At 36.7% G+C, this 20,000-nt stretch overlaps 1 protein-coding gene across 8 annotated transcripts in view; it reads left to right on the top strand.

Annotated features, from left to right (window-relative positions):
• Positions 1-20,000, top strand: part of LOC148950561 (protein turtle homolog B-like) — a 380,785-nt gene that overhangs the window by 11,723 nt on the left and 349,062 nt on the right. Inside the window, exon 1 of one of the 8 annotated variants that reach the window (XM_089092486.1) lies at positions 1,071-1,128. The exons of the other annotated variants lie outside the window; for them this stretch is intronic. The gene's annotated coding sequence lies outside the window, so the exon portion shown is untranslated. Of the gene's footprint in view, positions 1-1,070; positions 1,129-20,000 lie in introns of those variants that run through there. 8 annotated transcript variants of the gene reach the window in all.

The following is a 20,000-nucleotide window of genomic DNA, read 5'->3' as shown; positions in this document are numbered from 1 at the left end:
AATGCCAAATTCCGATTTTTTGGGTTGTTTTCGGAAATTTTGGATTTCATGCCCTTTTTATTTTATCGAGTAGGCCTAATACTAAAAAAATCACGCAAGACGACATAAACTTTCTTATGTAAAAAATTACTTCGTTCGTTGAGAAATAATTTCCAAAGTTTTCATGTCGCATCAATTTTTTTTATTTCATGGAGGTAACTTATTTTCTTGACAAGTTCAATTTTTTAACATGGATAGAGAGATCTTGATCTTCAAAGCATTTGAGCTTACTTTGATTTTCTCAAAGTGAAATTCCTTCTGTCACTTATTCTATTTTTAAGTATTGATCTTGTGAATTCCCTACATTTTGTCTAAGTAAAACCCCCTAGCTTGGAAGCTTGACATCTTAGAAATCAAATAACTTTTTTGAATACTTATGGAATTTGATATTATCTCTTCGGCAACCCAATCGAAATTTTTGTATCTCTCATGAATTTTGGAAAAATGATATCGGGAATCCTGATTTCGAAACAGAAGTTCCATTTTTTCAATTTTTCTAAAATATTTTGTATTTTTAGGCTTATTATATTTTAGACGTTTAATGCCATGAAAACTAACCAAGAAAAAATGCACTCTTCTATATCCGAAAATAAACCACACACTAAAATAACAAAAGTTTACACAATGAACTGTTTCAGGGATGTTCAGTAACCGCAGTAAATATTACGCAGTCATGTAAAAGCTAAAACCATGCTCATACAGAGCTTGACGATTATTTGTTGACGATATATAGCTTGACGATATAGCGATATATAGCTTGACGATACAGAGCTTGACACAGAACTTTTTAATGAAGTTTTCTAGTTACGCCTTTAACCTTACAAATAATAGCTTACAATATTCACAACACATCTGCAAACTTGATACGGGAGCATACACATTTATTATCCGTTAGATCTAATTGCTTGTGTTGCTCCGCAACTGTTACTCATCATTTCATAGTTGCCTTAGCACAGTCCACGGGGCATTGGCACCGGGGGTCTAGTTTTGTTACAAACTAAAATTTTCGTTGATCTTTAGTTATTGCAAGGACAATTCCTTGGGAAGACCCCAGTAGCTGAAGGATAAGGAAAGGATGGCACCAAACCGGTGAGTTCCTCGATAAATAATAACAATTGTGACATTTAGAGGAAAGGTTTGGCCCCAAAAGACCTTCCCATATTTCTTCCAGTTAAGACTTCGTAAGAGCTTGACGAAACAATAAATTACTCCCAATTGTCCCAAATCCAACTATTTTAGGGTAAATAACCATAAAAAATTTGCTTCATGTGGCTATCTTGCTTGCAATGGCTCATTGTTAATACGCCTACCCAGGGGCGTCGTTTTTTTTGGGGGGGGGGGGGAAGGTATTTACCCCCCCCCCCTCCCAATAATTTAGAGACAGAAATTGTTATATAGTCCATGCCCGTTCATTATCTCGATATGGACCCCTCTTGCCCCCTCCCACAATAAGAATGCTGGAGCTACGCCCCTGCGCCTACCTGAAGTCAAAGGACACCAGGGGCGTTTAGGCTGAAAATGAATTTAACTTTTTGCTCTTCGTCCCAATAGGTTGGGCCTTCGGGCGCCACAAATAAGAGGTCGCTTCGCTCATGCTTTCGTCTCTTGTATGTTTTTATCACGACGTCAAATGTCCTTTAGTCGGGCAACAAACATTCTTCCGGTGCTCGTGCGCTTGTAGTTTTCTTTCAGAAATACCTTCTGCTTTTAAACCTGCTGGTTATGGCGTTTTTTCGAGTTCGGAAGAGTTTCCAACCCCCATTCGGTTCTTGGCTTGGGTCTCCCAAACTATTTAAGAAAGAAGTTGTTTTTAAATTGTGAAAGTTATTAAGGTCATAAAAATAAACCTTTCTTAATTACTTTTGCTATAGCTGCTAAGAAAACTGAACAAATTTCTGACACCCTTGGAAATCTATTCCACCCTTAATAGGACCTATTTCGCTTGGCAGGATAGCTTTAGGTACCCGGCGTATGGTGTCATACAAAGTTTACATAGCAAATCATTACATAGAATGTATTCACCCCTTGTGTCTTTTTATTTCTTTTTGCCTCTAAGTTGCTTTAACTTTACAAATTTTTCCCGTTATGTTATGGCTTGCTGGCTCCTTCCAAAACAGTAGCGTATCATAAGGTGTAAGAATCATTATAATTTTGATTCGTCCCTTCTCAGTAGCCCTTTTGTCGATTCCCCATTCATCTTCAACCGTATTTGTCCCTTAATATAGGATATTATCAAACAAAACCTTTAATTCCACCTACCTGGCAAATGACTTGCAAGTTGCAACATCCTTTAATTTCTCTCGAAAGGAAAATCGGTTACTTTTACCATACCGCTGGTTTTCTTATTAAATTTTAGATCCTGTCACTCTTCGAAGGGTCAGATAGAGGAAGAATCTTTATCAAAGATCAGATTTTAGCTTTGGAAACAGGATCTTCATTTTTATAGCGTTAAATACAAGCCATCAAGTTTGTCAAAGTCGTGTTAATCGAATTTCCACGATCGTTTGTCAAATTTCTACGATCTTTAGACGAAATAGGCTGGCTTCTCCGATTTACGAGTTAGCTGTCTTTTTTTTTTTTTTTTTTTTTTTTTAAAATCATTGCTTGATTCTCAGTCGTGGACGCAGTAACAACGACGACTAAATTTTAAGTTAGATTTCAGTTCCATCAGTTCAAAACCACTGGATTTGAGTTTTCGTTTTTTTTCTCATCGCTTTAATTCGCTTTCGTGAGCCATTGGGGAGTTATACCATCTGCCAACCGAAGAATACTCTTATGAAATAGCCGTCATTCTGCGTCAGAGGGGAGAAAAGTTTGATATTGATTATAGCTAAAGAACTAGGCACGGGTCTCAGAGCTTAAAAATGCATTAAAAAAGGTAAAGATTTTAGCAGTTTGATTAGCCAGAAAAAGGGCTTTTATGTCTTAGACGTATTAAATAAAATAATTTTTTTTTTTAACCTCAAAGAAAGGAGCAGCATTAAAACTTAAAACAAACATAAATTTCGTATTTGATGAGAGCTGTCCCCTTCTCAAAACCTCGCTCTTCACGCTAAAGTTTTTCAGTACTTTAGAAAAGCTTCTTATTCTAATTAAACTATTCTGTTTCAGAAGTCGTTCTGAAAGAATTGGGTCTAAAAGTCAAACTTTTTGCGAGTCAAACTTTACGCGAGTTCCTCTCGCGTAAAACCCCCTCTCTGGTCCCAGGAAAATTACCCCCGAAAAGTTTTCAGTCGGCGATTCCACCTGGAAAATTCTTCTTAGCATTTTTTCACGTGGAAAAAAAATACTTGTTTACATTTAATTTCTCATTCTTTTTCAAGTCATGCCGGAAATCTCCCTCCGTGAAAATTTTTTCTCGGAAATCCCCCCAATGGAAAGTTTCTCGCAGAAAATTCCCCCATGGATAATTTATCCCGCGAAACACTGGAAAATTCCCTCCCCCTTCATATAAAACTTTCTTTGGAAAGTTCACCCCAGAAACTTCCTTCTCCATGGAATATTCTACCTGTGGAACCCCCCCCCCCAAAAAAAAAAAATGTCTGTATACTTCTAAACTACAAATACTGTATATGTAAACAATCGGAATTTTTCATAACTTACAGCCCTTTCCCCTGGGACTGGGGGGTCATGTCATGCCCAGAGGCATAGTCATTGGACCATTCAAATATGCTGAACCAAAAGGCTATCTCAAAATTTTTGGTCAGATGACTTTTGGGAAAATAGGGTGTCTGAGGGAGGCTAGAAACAAAGTTCCACGTTTTCGCGCAATGGGAGCTTGAAACCTCTACAGTATGGTTCTCTGATACGCTGAATCTGACGGGTCAATTTTCTATAAGATTTATTTACTTTTGGGAGATGTTTCCCCCATTTTTCGAAAATCAGGCAAATTTTTTGTGGCTCTTAGCTTTTGGTGGGCAATATTAAACTTAATGAATCCTATATATTTGGAATCAGCATAAAAATCCAACTCTTTTTATGTATCTATTGTTTTCAAAATTCTACTTTCTTGAGTTTCGATTACTATTGGGACGAGTCGCTCCTTATTTGCATTTCGTTATCATGAACTGTTTGATTTCTGTTTCTTTTATTGTTTTCTCAATGTTTGATCGTATTTGAATGAAAACTTGTGCCCTTTAGTAGGCTTCTAGTACCCTTTAGTAACAGAAGAGATCATTTATCAGCGAAGCGCTGATTTCTGCAACTAAGCCAAAGGTATGCCCAAATGAAACCATAATGCTATGGAATGAAAATTCTATGATAGCCAATCTCTTTAGAACAAACCAAAAGGATTTTTAGAACCACACAATTGGAGCGACCATTCAGGCGTATGTTTGTGCCCTTGCCCCTAACCATATGTGATGGCTATTAAAAAAAGCTGAAAAGAGTACTAATTGGCTTGTATAAGATGTCAAGCCTAAAACGAGTAGAAATTATTATGAATGAAGAAATAACACCTAAAATAAACAGAAATTAAAATGAACAACGATGTAAAATTGAAAACGAACGGGAATTGCAACAAATAAGGGCGATGTCGCCACCCCTTAATGCCATCTTAAAAAAAACTGTTCCAAACGACCCGTTGTTTTCTAAACAACCCGTGAAAATCGAATATATTTTTCTGAAATATCTTTTAATGGGGATTGGTATTGAACGGTGAAGGTTCAATCTTAATAATGTTAAATAATCACCATTTAATCATTTTGGATCATTTCCTGAATAGTTCCCAAAGGATTTTGCGTCAAAGGGGGTACATCTTACCTGTATATTGAAGCGTACAACGGCCTCACTTTCTGTCCTTCAGTTATACAGCTTCAAGATCTGCGTATTACACTGATTGTTCTAAAGAGATTGGCTATCGTAGAATTTTCATTTCATAGCATTTTAGTTTTATTTGGGTAAGACTTTGGTTTAGTTGCAGAAATCAGCACTTCGCTGATAAATAATATCTTTTGTTGCTTAAGGGCACTTGAAGTATAAGTTTTCATTCAAATACGATCACACTTCGATGCGGCTTAATAGCAACCGAAACTCTAAGAATAAGGGTCTTAATAATAGTAGATACATCAAAAGAATCGAATTTTGATGCTTATTCAAAGTACACAAAATATCAGGCTTAATGTTACCCATCAAAAGTTACGATTCTGAGAAAATTTGCCCAATTTTTGAAAAAGAGAAACACCCCCAAAACATCAAATGATCTTCGACGTGGCTCAATAGTAACCGAAACTCTACAGGGTCTTAATAATAATAGATACACCAATAGAATCGAATTTGGATTCTTATTCAAAATATAAAAAACTCATTAACTTTAATGTTACCCGTTAAAAGTTACGAGCCTGAGAAACTTTGCCCAATTTTGTGAAAAGGGAAACACCCCCAAAACATCAAGTAATCTTAATGAAAATCTCACCATGAGATTCAGCATATCAGAGAACCCTATTGTAGATATTTCAAGCTTCTACATACAAAAATATGGAATTGTGTTTTGTTTTTTTTTTTTGTCAGAAGAAAGAGTACGGATGCGTATTTATTTTTTTTAACCCAGGGGTGATACTATTGAACCGGTAATCCTAGAATATCGTGAGAGGGCTCATTTTATCGTAAATCAAAAGTTCTAGTGCCCTTTCTAAGTGATCAAAAATATTGGAGGTCAGCTAGCCCCCTTCCCACGCCCATGTTTTCCCCAAAGGCACCAGATTAAAATTTTGAGGGAGCCATTTCGTTCAAAATAGTCTAAAGATCTAATAACTATGTTTTTGAGGATGAATTGACCCCCTCCCAAGTCCCCAGGGGAAGGGCGGCAAGCTATGAACTTTGCTCAGTGTTTACACATAGTATTGGTTATAGGGAATTATACAGACACGTTTCGGGGGAGGGGGGGCTATCTTCTGACGAGGAGATGGTTTCGTGGGAGGTTCTTTCACGGAGGATTTTTTTTTGCTGGGGAAGGGAATTTTCCATGGGGAGAGAGCTGGATTTCCTGACATTATTTTAAAAATGATAAGAAATTAAATAATAAAACAAGTTTTTTTTAACTGAAAGTAAGGAGCAACATTAAAACTTGAAACGAACAGAAATTATTGCGTATATGAGTTAGGGGGGGGGGGGGTTGCCCCCTCCTTAATAACTCGCTCTTTACGTTGAAGTTTTTTCAGAACTTTCAAAAAAGCTTATTATTCTAATTAAACAAGCCCTTGTGTTTCAGAAGTCATTCTTGAATAATTGGAACAAAAAGTCAAACTTAAGCGTAAAGATTGAAGTATTGAGGAGGGGGCTACCCCCCTCATTTACGTAATAATTTCTGTTCGTTTTAACTTTTAATGTTTCTCCTAACTTTCGGGTGAAAAAACTTGCTTTCTTCATTTAATTTATGAAAAAGGTTGACCTTTTAATGTCTGTCCTTCAAGAATAAATGCCCTGACACAAGACCAATGTGATAATAGTTGAATCTTTCTTTACCACGAAGTTTTTCGAATGAAAGGGCTCATTTAATTTTCCCCGATACTTCAAGAGCGAGTGCTCTTGTACAAGAGCAATGAGCTAATCTTTTTTGTTCAAAATTGTTTTCTTTTTTAAATGCAAGAGCTTGTTCATGTGCATTTGCTTCAAATAATTCTATCCAATTTTTGTGCAATGCAAAGTGTGACTAAACACTCGCAATTGTCAACTGGCTATAGTGGCTATATTAGTTGCATCCTATAAAGCTTTTAGGACAGCATTTGCCAACTTTAGCGTACAGAGCGGGCATTAAGGTCAATTCTTAAAACTTTTGGGGAGGGGACACATGTGTCATTTTTCAATGGAAATACCAAAAAAAAAATGGAATTTATTAATGAAAATGCCGGTACTTGTTGGTTATTCGAAACACATCCAAGAAGTGAACTTAGGTTAATCCTTATGAAACATAACAAAACATGATGATAAAATAATACTTTAGAAACAAAATTATGGAAACCTAACCTAACCCCATCCCTCCCTAATGTGCAAATATACAGCCCAAATTAAACCTGGGGGGAGGGTAAAATTTTTACTCTGAGACCAGGAGCTGGGGTTGAATGCTAGGGCAGCTCCGTTTGTGTAAGACAGTTTTTGCTTGTTTTAAATTTTAACCTTACTCCTCACTTTCGTTAGAATTTTTTTTTGTTATTATTTAATACACATTTCAATTTATAATATTTTTAGAGGATTGACATAATTTGAAGACGCCATTAATGCCTCTCAAATTACTCGATTAATATGAGCTTCAGGGGGGTTCTCGTAAATAAGAAGCAGCCGACAGAAAATTTCTCATGAATTGCACAACTCATTATTGTGCTTCGACAAATACCTGTACTACTATTGACAATGCCAATTGAAAGGTAAAGCCGTCGTCTATTCAACAATGGTCTTTTTGAAAGCCTTCCTGTGCGGTCTGTTTCCTGTGGGAAGATATTATCAAGATCGGTTATATGGCATCTAACTTTTTTTTCGGATTTCTGGGGTATCTAATTAATTATTCTCAGCAATTTAAGGCGTTAGTTAGGCATGGACAATTTTGAAGTCAGAATATTTCTTCTTTAGTGTGTGAAGCTAGCTCATTCAGGCACACTGAATTTTAGGGGAAGGGTCAAATTAGAAGAAAATGAACAAATTCCACGGAAAATGTGAGAAATAAATCTGAAAATCATGATATTCTAGAGGTGGGCCTGAAGGTCCCTTCATTACATGCCTGTGATTATCAGTTACAAGATGTCATAACTAAGCTTCAACCACAAGTTGTGTTACTGTGACTAAAGTTTTCCGACTTCATTACATTGTATAACATTAGACTGATGCAGACCAGTACGCGAGGGCAGTGGGGCTTTGAGTTCGTGATTTTTATTGAATACCCAACTTGAATATCAACTTTTTTTTCAAGGTGGAGAAGCAAAGATGCAGGTGTAGAAGAAGGGTATCATTTTGATTAATTTGTAGAATGGGGTTTTTTTGCTAACCCTTAAAAGTTTTCAATCTACTAGTTGATAATAATTTTTAAGAATAGGTGTCCAGTCCGAAATGAGTTTTACGCTCTCACATCCACCCCTTCTCTACCTATAAGGCTTTAAAGGTTCTATTAAAAATTGGGACGTCATTTAAGGGGGACATGGGCTTTCGAACCCTCTACATTTTTGACCCCCCTCCAAAATTGCAACATTTTTGTTTTGTATTCTCATTGAAAAATACCTTTTGTGGGGTTATTCATTGGGAAAAATAAAAAAAAAATCCCCCTGCACCAAGATTTTGAAGAATACATTGTGCTTCCCTCCCATTAACATGTTCGTGAATTGGTACCATAAACTTACTTTTCCAAGATTAGTTTAAGCCATTTACATATGTTGTTTTGCGGACGTAACACAAAGCTAATCATCAACGAAAGCACGAGAAAAATGTTGTTTTTCTTTTCAACACAAGCAAAGAAAATTAATTTTTCTAGCTACTGATTCGTCTGGTCTTCCTCCGTAAACGTCTAATTAAAATGGAGATTTAATATTTTACCTTCTTTGCAATCGGCCATGAAAGGGGGATTTTTGAAATTTTGTCGGGATTCCCCTACTCAAATTTGATGTGTTGTTGATAATTTCGGAGACCGCACTGCCTTTCCATGACGATAAATAAAAGTTCAAATAGGGATAAAATCCTTTTAATAGACAGTGATGATGATAACAGTGATAGAAATTCACAAAAATACCAGATATTTCGGTCACATATACAGTGACCGTCCTCAGTAGTAAAACTAAACATCAGTTTTACTACTGATGACGGTCACTGTAGGCTATATGTGACCGAAATATCTGGTATTTTTGTGAATTTCTATCACTGTTATCATCATCACTGTCTATTAAAAGGATTTTATCCCTATTTGAACTTTTATTTATCGTGATGTGTTGTTTAAAGCCATGGCCCAATTTCCAATTAGGCCCTGAATAGAAACCTTCGAATAACTTTCTGAAAGTTCAATGCCCCAATAAAAAATATATCCAAGTTAATGAAAAGACACTGTGGGTGGTGTGGGGGGGGGTCAGTAGGGAATAGAATTTTGTATTTAGTAAAATATGCACTCCATAATTTAGATAATATATCCATTAAAAGTTTTATTCTCCTAACTCAACTGCTTTCTTATTTAGGAAAACGCCTCTCTTCTGCGCTTCACAAATTGTTTCTGTAATTTCTTGTCTTACATATAATGCATCCGTCTTGTGGCTTTTATTGATTTACTCTCTCGCCCGCCCCCAAATATTGCCGGTCTAGCGAAATAAGTTCCTAGTCTGAACTCTGAAGAACAAATAAAGAATACTTATAATTTAAGTTAAACCTAACTTGCGCTAAACGAGTGCCACGCTCGGTGACACGTGTATGAAATTCCAGATTCCGAAAATTGCTAGATTCTATATCCGATGCATTAATGCTTTTCACTTTTTATTGGCAGTGTTCAGGACCAAGTCTATTCTCGCAATTTGTATTTTTTTCAAATATACGGACATTTGCTTAAAACTCTAATGTAAAAGACCCGTTGACCCTTATGTGGGTGCAGCTATTAAACCAGTCTTTATGACTCGTTACAACCAACTCTACTACAAAGTTGGGTGCAGGCCAAATATCGTATAGTTACATCAACAGTTAATTTCGGCAAATCGTCTTGAAACACGAACAAATTTGATTAGAAAAACAAGAAAAAAAGCTATCACCTATTTCTAAATATTTGTACAGCGATATTCGATCAATTGAATATCAACTTAGATAAATATTAAAATAAAAGAAATTAGGTTCTATCAAATGAAATTAAAAAGCAACATTAAAACTTGAAACGAACCCTACATGAGGTGCCCCCCAGTGTTGTCAATTACGGCAGGGGGCCTCTGCCCCCTGCCATAGGGGGGCAAATACTTTTTGGGGTATTTTTATTAAAAAACACATTTTTTTTCAATGAAAAAATGACAAAATTGCCACCCTAAATACCGAGAAATACATTTGCCCCCCCCCTTCAATTTTTTTTGAATTAATTCCACTGGCCCCCACCTTAATCCCCTGCTCTACTGAAAATATTCATGAGTGCAGTTGCACTACTGAAAGTGTTTATGAGTACAGAAAGTGTAGTTGATGGATAATTTTAAGGGTTTTGTTTACTGTTTGTCTTTTTAGAAACATTTAAAACCCTTCAAAACAAAATGTGCATTAATAAGCTCTGCTTTTTTTTAAGTTTCCGCTAGTATTTGAGCGAGTCACTCCTCACTTGTAGTTCGTTACCAAGAAAGGTTTGATACTTTATCTTTGAAAAATAAAACATTCGGGTCAAAGCGTTTTATAGATTCATCGCCAAAACCAGTTCCGAAAATGCACTTTTCTAATGCATCAAATTCTTTCACCTGATTTAATTCTTCCTTTGGACATTTCTTTCCGGATATCCAAACCCTTGTCAAATCACAAATAGGACTAATTACTAATTTGTCCGTTTCCGCTTTAATGATAACATATAGTACCAAGTTATATAATCCCATATCACTTAAATGATTTCCATAAAATGGATATTAAAAACGGACTAACAACTCCCATTTTGACAAACGCTCATTATTATGATTACATTTTGAATGGGTGATTAAAGGGTCTAAAAACACCTCAAATGGTAATTTTCCCGACAGGTTTCCATTTAAAAACCATTTTCGGCAACAAACACTTGAGATTTGGCAGCGTTGGGTTTAATTTATGCAGCCACATATCTGACTGCATTCCTCTGATCCTCTGTATCTCAGATGGAGTAACAATATTTTTTAGCCTCTCTCAGTTAGGGTCGTATTCAGGATTTTTTTTTTTGGGGGGGGAGAGGGGGAGTTACAAAAGGATTTTTTAGGAGGGGGGTTACAAAAAGACTTTAAGCAAAGCACCAAACATTTGTTTATATTCATTTTCGTTACGTTTTCATGAGTCGGACAAACTTTTCAGGGGGGGGGGTCAAACCCCCCAACTCTCCCCCTGGATACAGCCTTGCTCTCAGTTTACTTTCTCGCAGTACTTCGTGAGTGGACGTCAAAATATATGCCCTGAACAATGCGGAAGGAATGGGAAGTTTTTTTTTTTTTTTACCCCAGGAGGCTTAATAGTAATTTAATAAGTTTGGAGTAGGAACAGTGGCAATAAAAAGAGACAAAGGCTTAGGAGCGCAAGGACGAGGAGAACACAGTCTCATTCCTTCCGCATATCAAGTTCTAAGTTTTTTATAACATATCCTAAAAATCTCGTTTGTTTTGTATATGTAGGCTGCATCCCAATTTTGCGTTTCATTTTTGTTCTGAATGAAATAAATCCCAGCGGATGCGCCTGCACATTTTCCAGAGGGAGTCTGAAATGCAAGAAATATCATTTTTTAGCCAAACTTCTTCAGTTAGGGAGGGTCTTTGATTAATTTTATGAGAAGGTTCTTCCCTCTTATTTGAGAAGGGTACGAATTAAGACCTAGCAGAAGCTTTAATTTGGACATGGGTGGGGAAAGGCACGTATTCGAGGAGGAGGGCTCTGGTCCTTGTCCATCCCCGAGCAAAACAAAGAAGAAAAATTTGAAAAACAACTGATATATGGTCAGTAGAAAGAAAAAGAAGAACAGTTCAAACGAATAATTCGCCCGTATCCAACAAGGCTTCCTCGGCGTCGAGAAAGAAATAATCTAAAACATAATGAAAAAATGTAAAATCAAAGAATAATAAATATACGCAAAGCAACAATTGGAAGCGCAGTAATGCTGCCTGGGCAAAGAGCGATGTGGCTGCCATGTGTTTATTTTTCATCCGACCACTTCGCATGAAATGGTTGGTCATAGAAACTCTGAAGAGGGTTCAATCGACTGGAAAAGGAAATTTCTAGTGTCCTTTATAAGGGTCATAAACGATTGGCAGTCTGCCCCCTTCCTGTGGCTTTTTGTTACCCGTTCCCCTCATGAAGCATCTGACCAAAATTTTGACTGAGCAATTTGGTTCAAAGCAGTCAAAAAGTTCAACAAATATGCCACCAGAGATGATATGACCCCCTTTAACCCTTGGGACAAGGGCTATAGATATTGCAAGCTCCCCATTTTTTATGCATAGATTTTATAATGGAAAAGGGGGTATGTGTGATCTTGGGTGGCCAATTAGCTTGGCACTGCCAGAGATCGTTCTCTTGGCCCATTAAATCATACTTTTTTTGGGGGGGGGGAGGGGGATTGAGGTGGGGGGGGCTCTGTTAGGGTTACCTGGAATGGGCCAGAAATTTGGGTACCAGATTAGTTGCATTTCGAATGAGTTATCAAGGATCTTTCGCTAGGCTAAGATTCCCAGAGTCTCCCAAGAGCATATTCTCAAAACGACATGAGTATTAGAGCAAATGAAAACATTATGTACACCTGTATTTTCCAATTATTTACAATATATCGGGAATGTCTAAAAGAATCGAGATGACACTCTGAGGGAGTATTGGGGGATGAGGTCAATTGTCTTTCAAATTTTTAATTGGGGGACAGAAGTAGAGTGAAAGACACTATGTACACCGAGGTTATCGAAATAGCCTGCTTGCAATATTTTGGAAACGGTTTGGGGGATGTAGTTGAAACTTTCATGTACTGTTGGAGAAACAAAGGGGAGCGGATGAGACGAGAGAAGTTCAAATTCAGTTTTGAGGGGATGGAAACGAGACTAACTAATTTTTGTCTCGATTCCAGGCAAAAATAGAACTTTGGCACTAGAAGCTCCTATGAGACTTGTAACTTATGCATGGTTAACTAGCAAGACAAATTGAAGCAGCCCAAAAGAACTCCAGAAATATCTCAGGAACGGTTAAGGGTATTAAGTTGATATTTTCAAAGAGTATTGAGGGAACAGGGCTAGTTTTCATTGAATTACGACTTGGGTAGAGCTAAATCAAAAGATACTATGTGCATCCAGATTTTGAAAATACCATGCTGATATTTCCCGGGAACGGAGACAGGCTATTGAAATATAAATTTGAAAGTGCTAGTGTCTTCGTTGAGAGACAAAAGTGATTGGAGGGCCTCCGGCCTCCTCTCTCACGTGCCATTTTTTACTCCGCCCAGAGCCTCCAAGATATCCAAAATTATGACAACTATTTTTTTTAGCAAGATCTTATGGATCGCTCATTAGGTCAAGCTTTTCAGAGTTTCCCAAGAATAAACTTTGGGAATGACACGTGTACCTTAGTAAATCAAAAGACGCATTGTGCACAAGATTTGTTCAAAATTACTTTCAATATCTTGCAAATGGCTTAAGGTCCGAGTTGAAATATTGAGAGTGTATTGGAGGGACGGGGTCGAGTGGATTTTAAATTTAGACTTGGGGACAGGAGTAAATTGAACTACACTATGTATCCTGATTATCGAAATAGCATGTCAGTAATGTTATTGGAACGGCTTGGATAAGGAGTTAAAACTTTCAGGCACTGTTAAAAAAAAGGGGCGGGGGGAGTGATTCAGTTTTATATTTTTTTGGGGAGGGAAGGGCTAAAAATTGTTATCTTTTATCCAAACAAAATAACTTGTTTGGCACTACAAGCTCCTAGGGAACTTATAATTTATACAAGGTTAATCAGCAAGATAAATAAGACGCTAAATGGTGCCAGGTTTTCGGAATGTTGTGGGGAAGGTATTTCGACATTGAATTATGACTTTGGGGAGAAGGTATTTCGGACATTTACCGGTGAATTTCAACATTCAACAATTTGCGGATATTCAAGGTAACATACACACAGACACAAACACACGCACATATTATATATATATATATATATATATATATATATATATATATATATATATATATATATATATATATATATATATATATATATATATATATATTTAGGCACGCACAGGGAATTTATTCTGGGGAAGGTAGCAAAAATTCAGAAAGAACTATAAAAAAAAATAGATAAAGCCTGCGAAAGATATAATATACTGCAGAAATTTTATATATCAGAGGGTACTGTCCTGAAGCCCCCCCCCCTTTAATGAAGGTACCTGGGCAGTGCGCCACATTTAATTTAGTTAACATTTTGAATATATGTACTTTCTCTCGGTAATCGTCACGTTCCATTTTTAAAATACAGGATCTAGGAAATTTGGGAGGGAATGCACGATGCAATTTTGCATCCTCCTTAGTATAATACACAATTAGTTTGAATTCTTCATTTGAAGTAGCTTACACTGCGAAATTCCAAGCACCGTATTTACAGTTGCAATAGTATTTGGCGGCAGCCTGAAGCGGTACCAAGACCACACCTTCCTACTTCATCATGATGTTGCCTTTTTCTGAATAGCAGAGTCAACGAGCGAAACTTTTTGACGGAGCATTTCTTTGTAAGATTAAATAAAAAAAACAAGTTTTTTTAACTGAAAGTAAGGAACGACGTTACAACTTAAAACGAACAAAAATTATTCCGTATATGAAAGGGGCTGTCCCCTCCTCCATGCCTTGCTCTTTACGCTAAAGTTTGACTTTCTCACAACTATATCTTTTTAAACAATAAAAAAATTTTACGTAAAGAGCGCGGCGTTGAGGAGGGGACAGCCCCTTTCATGTACGGACTAATTTCTGTTCGTTTTAAGTTTTAATGTTGCTTCTTACTTTCAGTTGAAAAAAATTGTTTTTTTTATTTAATTTCTGATAGTTTTTTAGTTAATGAAGCTTTTATTTTGGCTAAAAGTAATTGAATAATTAAAAAAAATTTGCATAAAAATGTTACTTTTCTTTTGATAAATGGATGTCTCTAAATTTGGTTATGACGTAATTTACAAATTAACTTACGTAACTAACTTCTATATTCGTATATTTTTCTTCAAGCAAAAAAATACAAAGTTGCAGATTTTTGCAGATATGAGCTTGAAACCTATGTAATAGGATTTCTGATACGCTGAATCTGACGGTGTGATTTTCATTAAAATTCTTTCACTTGTAGGGGATGTTTCCCCTCTTTAAAAAATCGGGTAAATTTTCTCAGGCTCGTAGCCTTTGATGAGTAATACTAAACTTAATAAAATTTATATATTTAGAATCAGCATTATAAACCCATTCTTTTGATACATTTATTGACATCAAAATTTTTCAAAGTTTTCAAAAGTTTCAATCACTATTGAGCCGTATCGTTTGTTTTTTTATTGTTTTTTTTTTTTATTACGTATATGTTATTACGTATATGAGGGGGTTTTTCCTTTAGTCAATACCTCGCTGTTTAAGTTAAAAGTTAAAAACAAATTTAATTCACAAACCCCTGAATCACAAAGGCCGTTTAGTTAGAATAGATAGCTCTTTTGAAAGCACTAAAAAAAAACTGTAGCGTAAAGAGCGAGGTATTGACTTGGGGGAGAACCCCCTCATATACGTTATAATTTCTGTTCGTTTTAAGTTCTAATGTTGCTTCTTATTTTCAGTTGAAAAAACTTGCTTTTTTTTTTATTTAATTTCTGATCGTTTTTTAAATTATGCTTGGAAATCCAGCGCCCCCTTCATAGAAATGTCCCCTACACCAAAGAAATACCTTCACGGAAAGATTCTTCCGAGAAGACCCCTCTTCCAACCCCATGCTCCAGAAAAAAATCCTTCCTGAAAATGTCTGTATACTTCTCAATAACCAATAAATAATGCTGGCAAGTCCGGCGCCCCCTTCATGGCAATTTCCCTTCCCCCATGAAAACTTCCTTCATGGACAGATCCTCCAACATAACCCTCGACCCACCCTTCCCTCGCACTACCAGAAAAAAAACCTCCTGAAAACTTCTGTATACTTCCCAATAACAAATACTATATGTTAACATTGGGTAAAGTTCATAACTTTTATCCCTCCCCCTGGGGACTTCGGGGGATTAAGTCATCCTAAAAGACATATTTATCATATTTTCGACCATGCTGAACAAAATGGCTATCTCAAAATTTTGATCGGGTGACTTTGGGAAAAAAATAAGCGTGGGAGGGGGCCTAGTTGCCCTCTATTTTTTTTGGTCACTTAAAAATGGAACTAGAACTTTTAATTTCCGTTCCAATGAGCCCTCCTACAATATTCTAGGACCACTGGGTCAATAAGATCACCCCTGGGAAAAAAAAACAAACAAACAAACAAATAAACACGCATCCGTGATCTTTCTTCTGGCAAAAAATGCAAAATTCCACATTTTTGTAGATAGGAGCTTGAAACCTCTACAGTAGGGTTCTCTGATACGCGGAATATGATGGTGTGATTTTCATTAAGGTTCTATAAATTTTAGGGGGTCTTTCTCCCTTTTCTCGAAAATCAGCCCAATATTCTCAGGTGCATAACTTTTGATGGATAAGATTAAACTTGATAAAGCTTATACAATTGAAATCAGAATTAAAATCTGATTCTTTTGATGTATCTATTGGTATCAAAATTCCGTTTTTTAGAGTTTCGGTTACCATTGAGCCGGGTCGCTCCTTACTTACAGTTCGTTACCACGAACTGTTTGATTTCAGATAATACGTCATTTGTTCGTGCATGAATATATTAATATTAGTTTTATGTTGGAATTTCAGTTGCTAGTATTTGGTGGTTCTAGATTTATACTGTTGACAGCAGTATCGTCACGAAATGTAGGGGGAAGAGGGTTAAATACATTTTTTTTAAATCTACGGGGACAAATTCGTTTTTTTTTTCTTTGGTACGGGTTAAGAAAGCGGTAAGCGCGCGATAGCTGAAGTTTTGTTAATGCTAATGGAATAAAACAAAATAGGATGAAAATATAATATTTTGTGAACAAAATTGGGCTATATATTTGCGCATTAAGGGGTGGGGGTAAAGCATATCATATTAAATACGTAACCTAACCCAACCTAGGTACCGTTTATTCCCCCTAAACCCCCAAAAAACTAAAGTTTAAATATACTACAGACGCCTTTGTTCAATCACTATGCATTGGAGACTACCCGGTTATTATCCTATCTGATCTTCAATACAATTGTCGCGTGCTTACCGCTTTCTTAACCAGTACCTTTTCTTTCAATAAATCGTAAAAAAAAAACATTTTTCAAGAAAAACACAAGAAAAAATTTCTTATAATTCAAGGAGAGGGGGGATTTCCTGCCTCCCACCAAATGACGCAATCGGTTTTTTTGGCAAACCAGGTATTTATTTTTTAGATTTATCCCATTTACATTTAATCACATTCTTCGGTTATTTTGAGTCTCTGTCGACATTGAATTTATTTATATTCCCTGATAAAAGTTCGGTCCATTCGATCTTTTTCCCAGTCTCGTAATAGAAGTCTATAGACTCTCATACAGCGGTATCACTCCCAGTCCACACTATTGTGCAATAGTCCACAACAATTCTTGGTAGCATATCAGTATTAAACAAGGAATTTTGGTAAATGGCTTTTTACTACTGGATTTTCCTGAAAGCTTTCGTGTCTCCGTCAGACTCCTGCCGCTGAAAGTCTGAGATTTGGTGGGTTTAACTTTAACCCTACGAATGCCTGACGTGTTGCCGCAAAGGACATTTAGATCTTAGAAAAATGTGAAATCTCCATGCTATGCACTAACATTTTTAAGCAGAAGCAGAACCAGCTTGGGAAAAGGCGCCATAACATCTAACCGTCAGGACCACTAACGTCAGGATATCTAACAAAATCCGTCATAACATCGACAAAAAAAATCCGTCAGAATCACTAACCGCCATAACATCTAAAATTTTAAAACTTTAGTTTTTTGGGGTGGGGGGGGGGGCGGTACCCGGGTTAGGTTACGTATTTAATATGCTTTACCCCCACTCCCCTGATGTGCAAATATATAGCCGAAATTTGTTTCTAAACTATTATATACTTATTACTATTATATAAACTTATAAATTTTCTGTCGATGTTATGACGGTTAGTGGTTCTGACGGTTAGATGTTATGACGTTTAGTGATTGTGACGGTTAGTCGAAATGGTAGCACCTCCCAGCTTGGCTGTACTTTTGAATGAATGACACTATAGAGGACCGCAATTTCCTACGAAGAATTCATACCATACCTGGGTCAGCTAATTACACAGACAGTCTAAAAAAGTTATTTTGGTGTAGGGCCTATAAGAAAATTTTGCTTTAGCCAGGAACAAGACCGTATCCAGGGAGGGGTAGAGGGTTTGACCCCCCCCCCCCTTTCATGTTTTGGTTCTTGTTTAGAAAGTGGTAAGTGCGCGACAATTGTATTGCAAAGATCTTTATGAAAACAGGTGTTCGCTGCCTTGTGAGGTATAAACAAACGGTTTCTCACTCCGAGACCTATATTTAAACTTTTGTTTTTTTGGGGGTTTAGGGGGAATAAAAGGTACATAGGTTGGGCTAGGTTACGTATTTAATATATGTTATGCTTTACACCCCCCCCCCTAATGTGCAAATATATAGCCCAAATTTGTTTTTGAACTATTATATTTTTATCCTAGTTTGTTTTATTTCATTAGCATTAAGGAAACTTCACTTATCGCGCACTTACTGCTTTTTACACAAGTATCCCCGTTTTTTCCGATCCATAAAAGTGTAACAAAAATGCATATAAACAAATTTTTAATGTGTTCATTAAAGCTTTTGTACCCTCCACCCTCTAAAAAATACCCCTCCCCCCCTCAGACAAAAAAATCCTGGATATACCGCAGAAGACCAAAGTAACAAAAACAATTTGAAGTTCAAAAAGACAAAGTGGGGACTTAAACCTAATTGTCAAAAGACTATGACAGACTAAGAGGGAGGCATTTTTCTCCAAATTACTGAATAACGAGTAAATTGAGACATTTTCGATGGAGCTAAATTATGTGGAAGCCTTTTACATTGGGGGGGGGGGAGCATTGTCAAAACATCCCCCAAAACAGAAGAATAATCAAGAAAAAAGTGAGGATGTGACCAATACCCGGTCATTTCGTCAGGTAATTCTAAGAATAATCCATAAGAGCTTAAAAAATCAAATTTTGGGGGCCTGGACGTCCTGTTTATTTTCCTGCTCCCAAGTACGGATTTGATTGTAACCGTAATAATCAGAATTACGCATGCCTTGGGAGTTGCGCATTTCCATGCTCTTCATTGCATATATTATAATATAACAGTGCTGTATTATGAGCGAGTTTGAAAGGCCTGGGGGGATACGCCTAACGTCAAAGAAAAGCTATTCATGATTTATTACTTAAGTATAGGCGCTGTCCTCTCTCCATCACTTTGGATTTTCTTGTACATTTTTAGGTTACGCACTTGAAGCTGTTTTTTCTTTTCTTTTTTTTAGACAGGAATGTAAACATTGTTTTGAAAATCATCTTTTATTACTTTTAAAAAAGGTTCGGATTTTAATTAAATGGCCCTTGTTCTTCAAGAGTCGTTCTCAAAGAATTGGGACAAAAGGTCGTACTTTAGCGTAAAGAGTGGGGTATAGAGAAGGGGGCAATCCCCTTCATATACGGCGTAATTTATGTTTGTTTTAAGAGTTAATGTTTCTCCTTACTTTCAGTAAAAAAATTAGTCTTTTCATTTCACTTCTGATTGTTTTCCAAATAAATCCCCCCTCCGTAAAATTTTTCTAAGGAAATCTTTACCAGTGTAAAAAAATTCCCTGGCAAATAACCCCCGGGCAGTTCCATCTTCGCTGCTAATTCTCCCGAGAAAATTTATTGTGGGCGATTCCGCCTGATGTATGCTTTCATTAGAAAAAAGAATTGTTTCTATCTAATTTCTGATTGTTTTTTAGGTCGTGGTGGAATCCCCCCCCCATGTGGAAAATTTTCACGGAAATCCCCCTCCCCCAATGGAAAGCTTGTATCGCTGACAATTTCCCCGTGAAGAATTTCTGCTAATGATAATACCTTCATGGAGAATTTATCCTGTGGAAAATGCCCCCACATAAAAATCCGCCAGCGAATCCCAACTCCGCTGAAAATCCCCCCTGACAATTCCCCCATAAAATCTCCACATGTTAAACGAAAAGTAACACAA

The sequence above is a fragment of the Artemia sp. Qi Xiang Cuo genome, chromosome 7 (genome assembly GCF_049724085.1).
Source record: "Artemia sp. Qi Xiang Cuo chromosome 7, ASM4972408v1, whole genome shotgun sequence".
In the NCBI taxonomy this organism is placed as follows: Eukaryota; Metazoa; Arthropoda; class Branchiopoda; order Anostraca; family Artemiidae; genus Artemia; species Artemia sp. Qi Xiang Cuo.
This window is presented reverse-complemented; position numbering and strand designations above follow the sequence as displayed.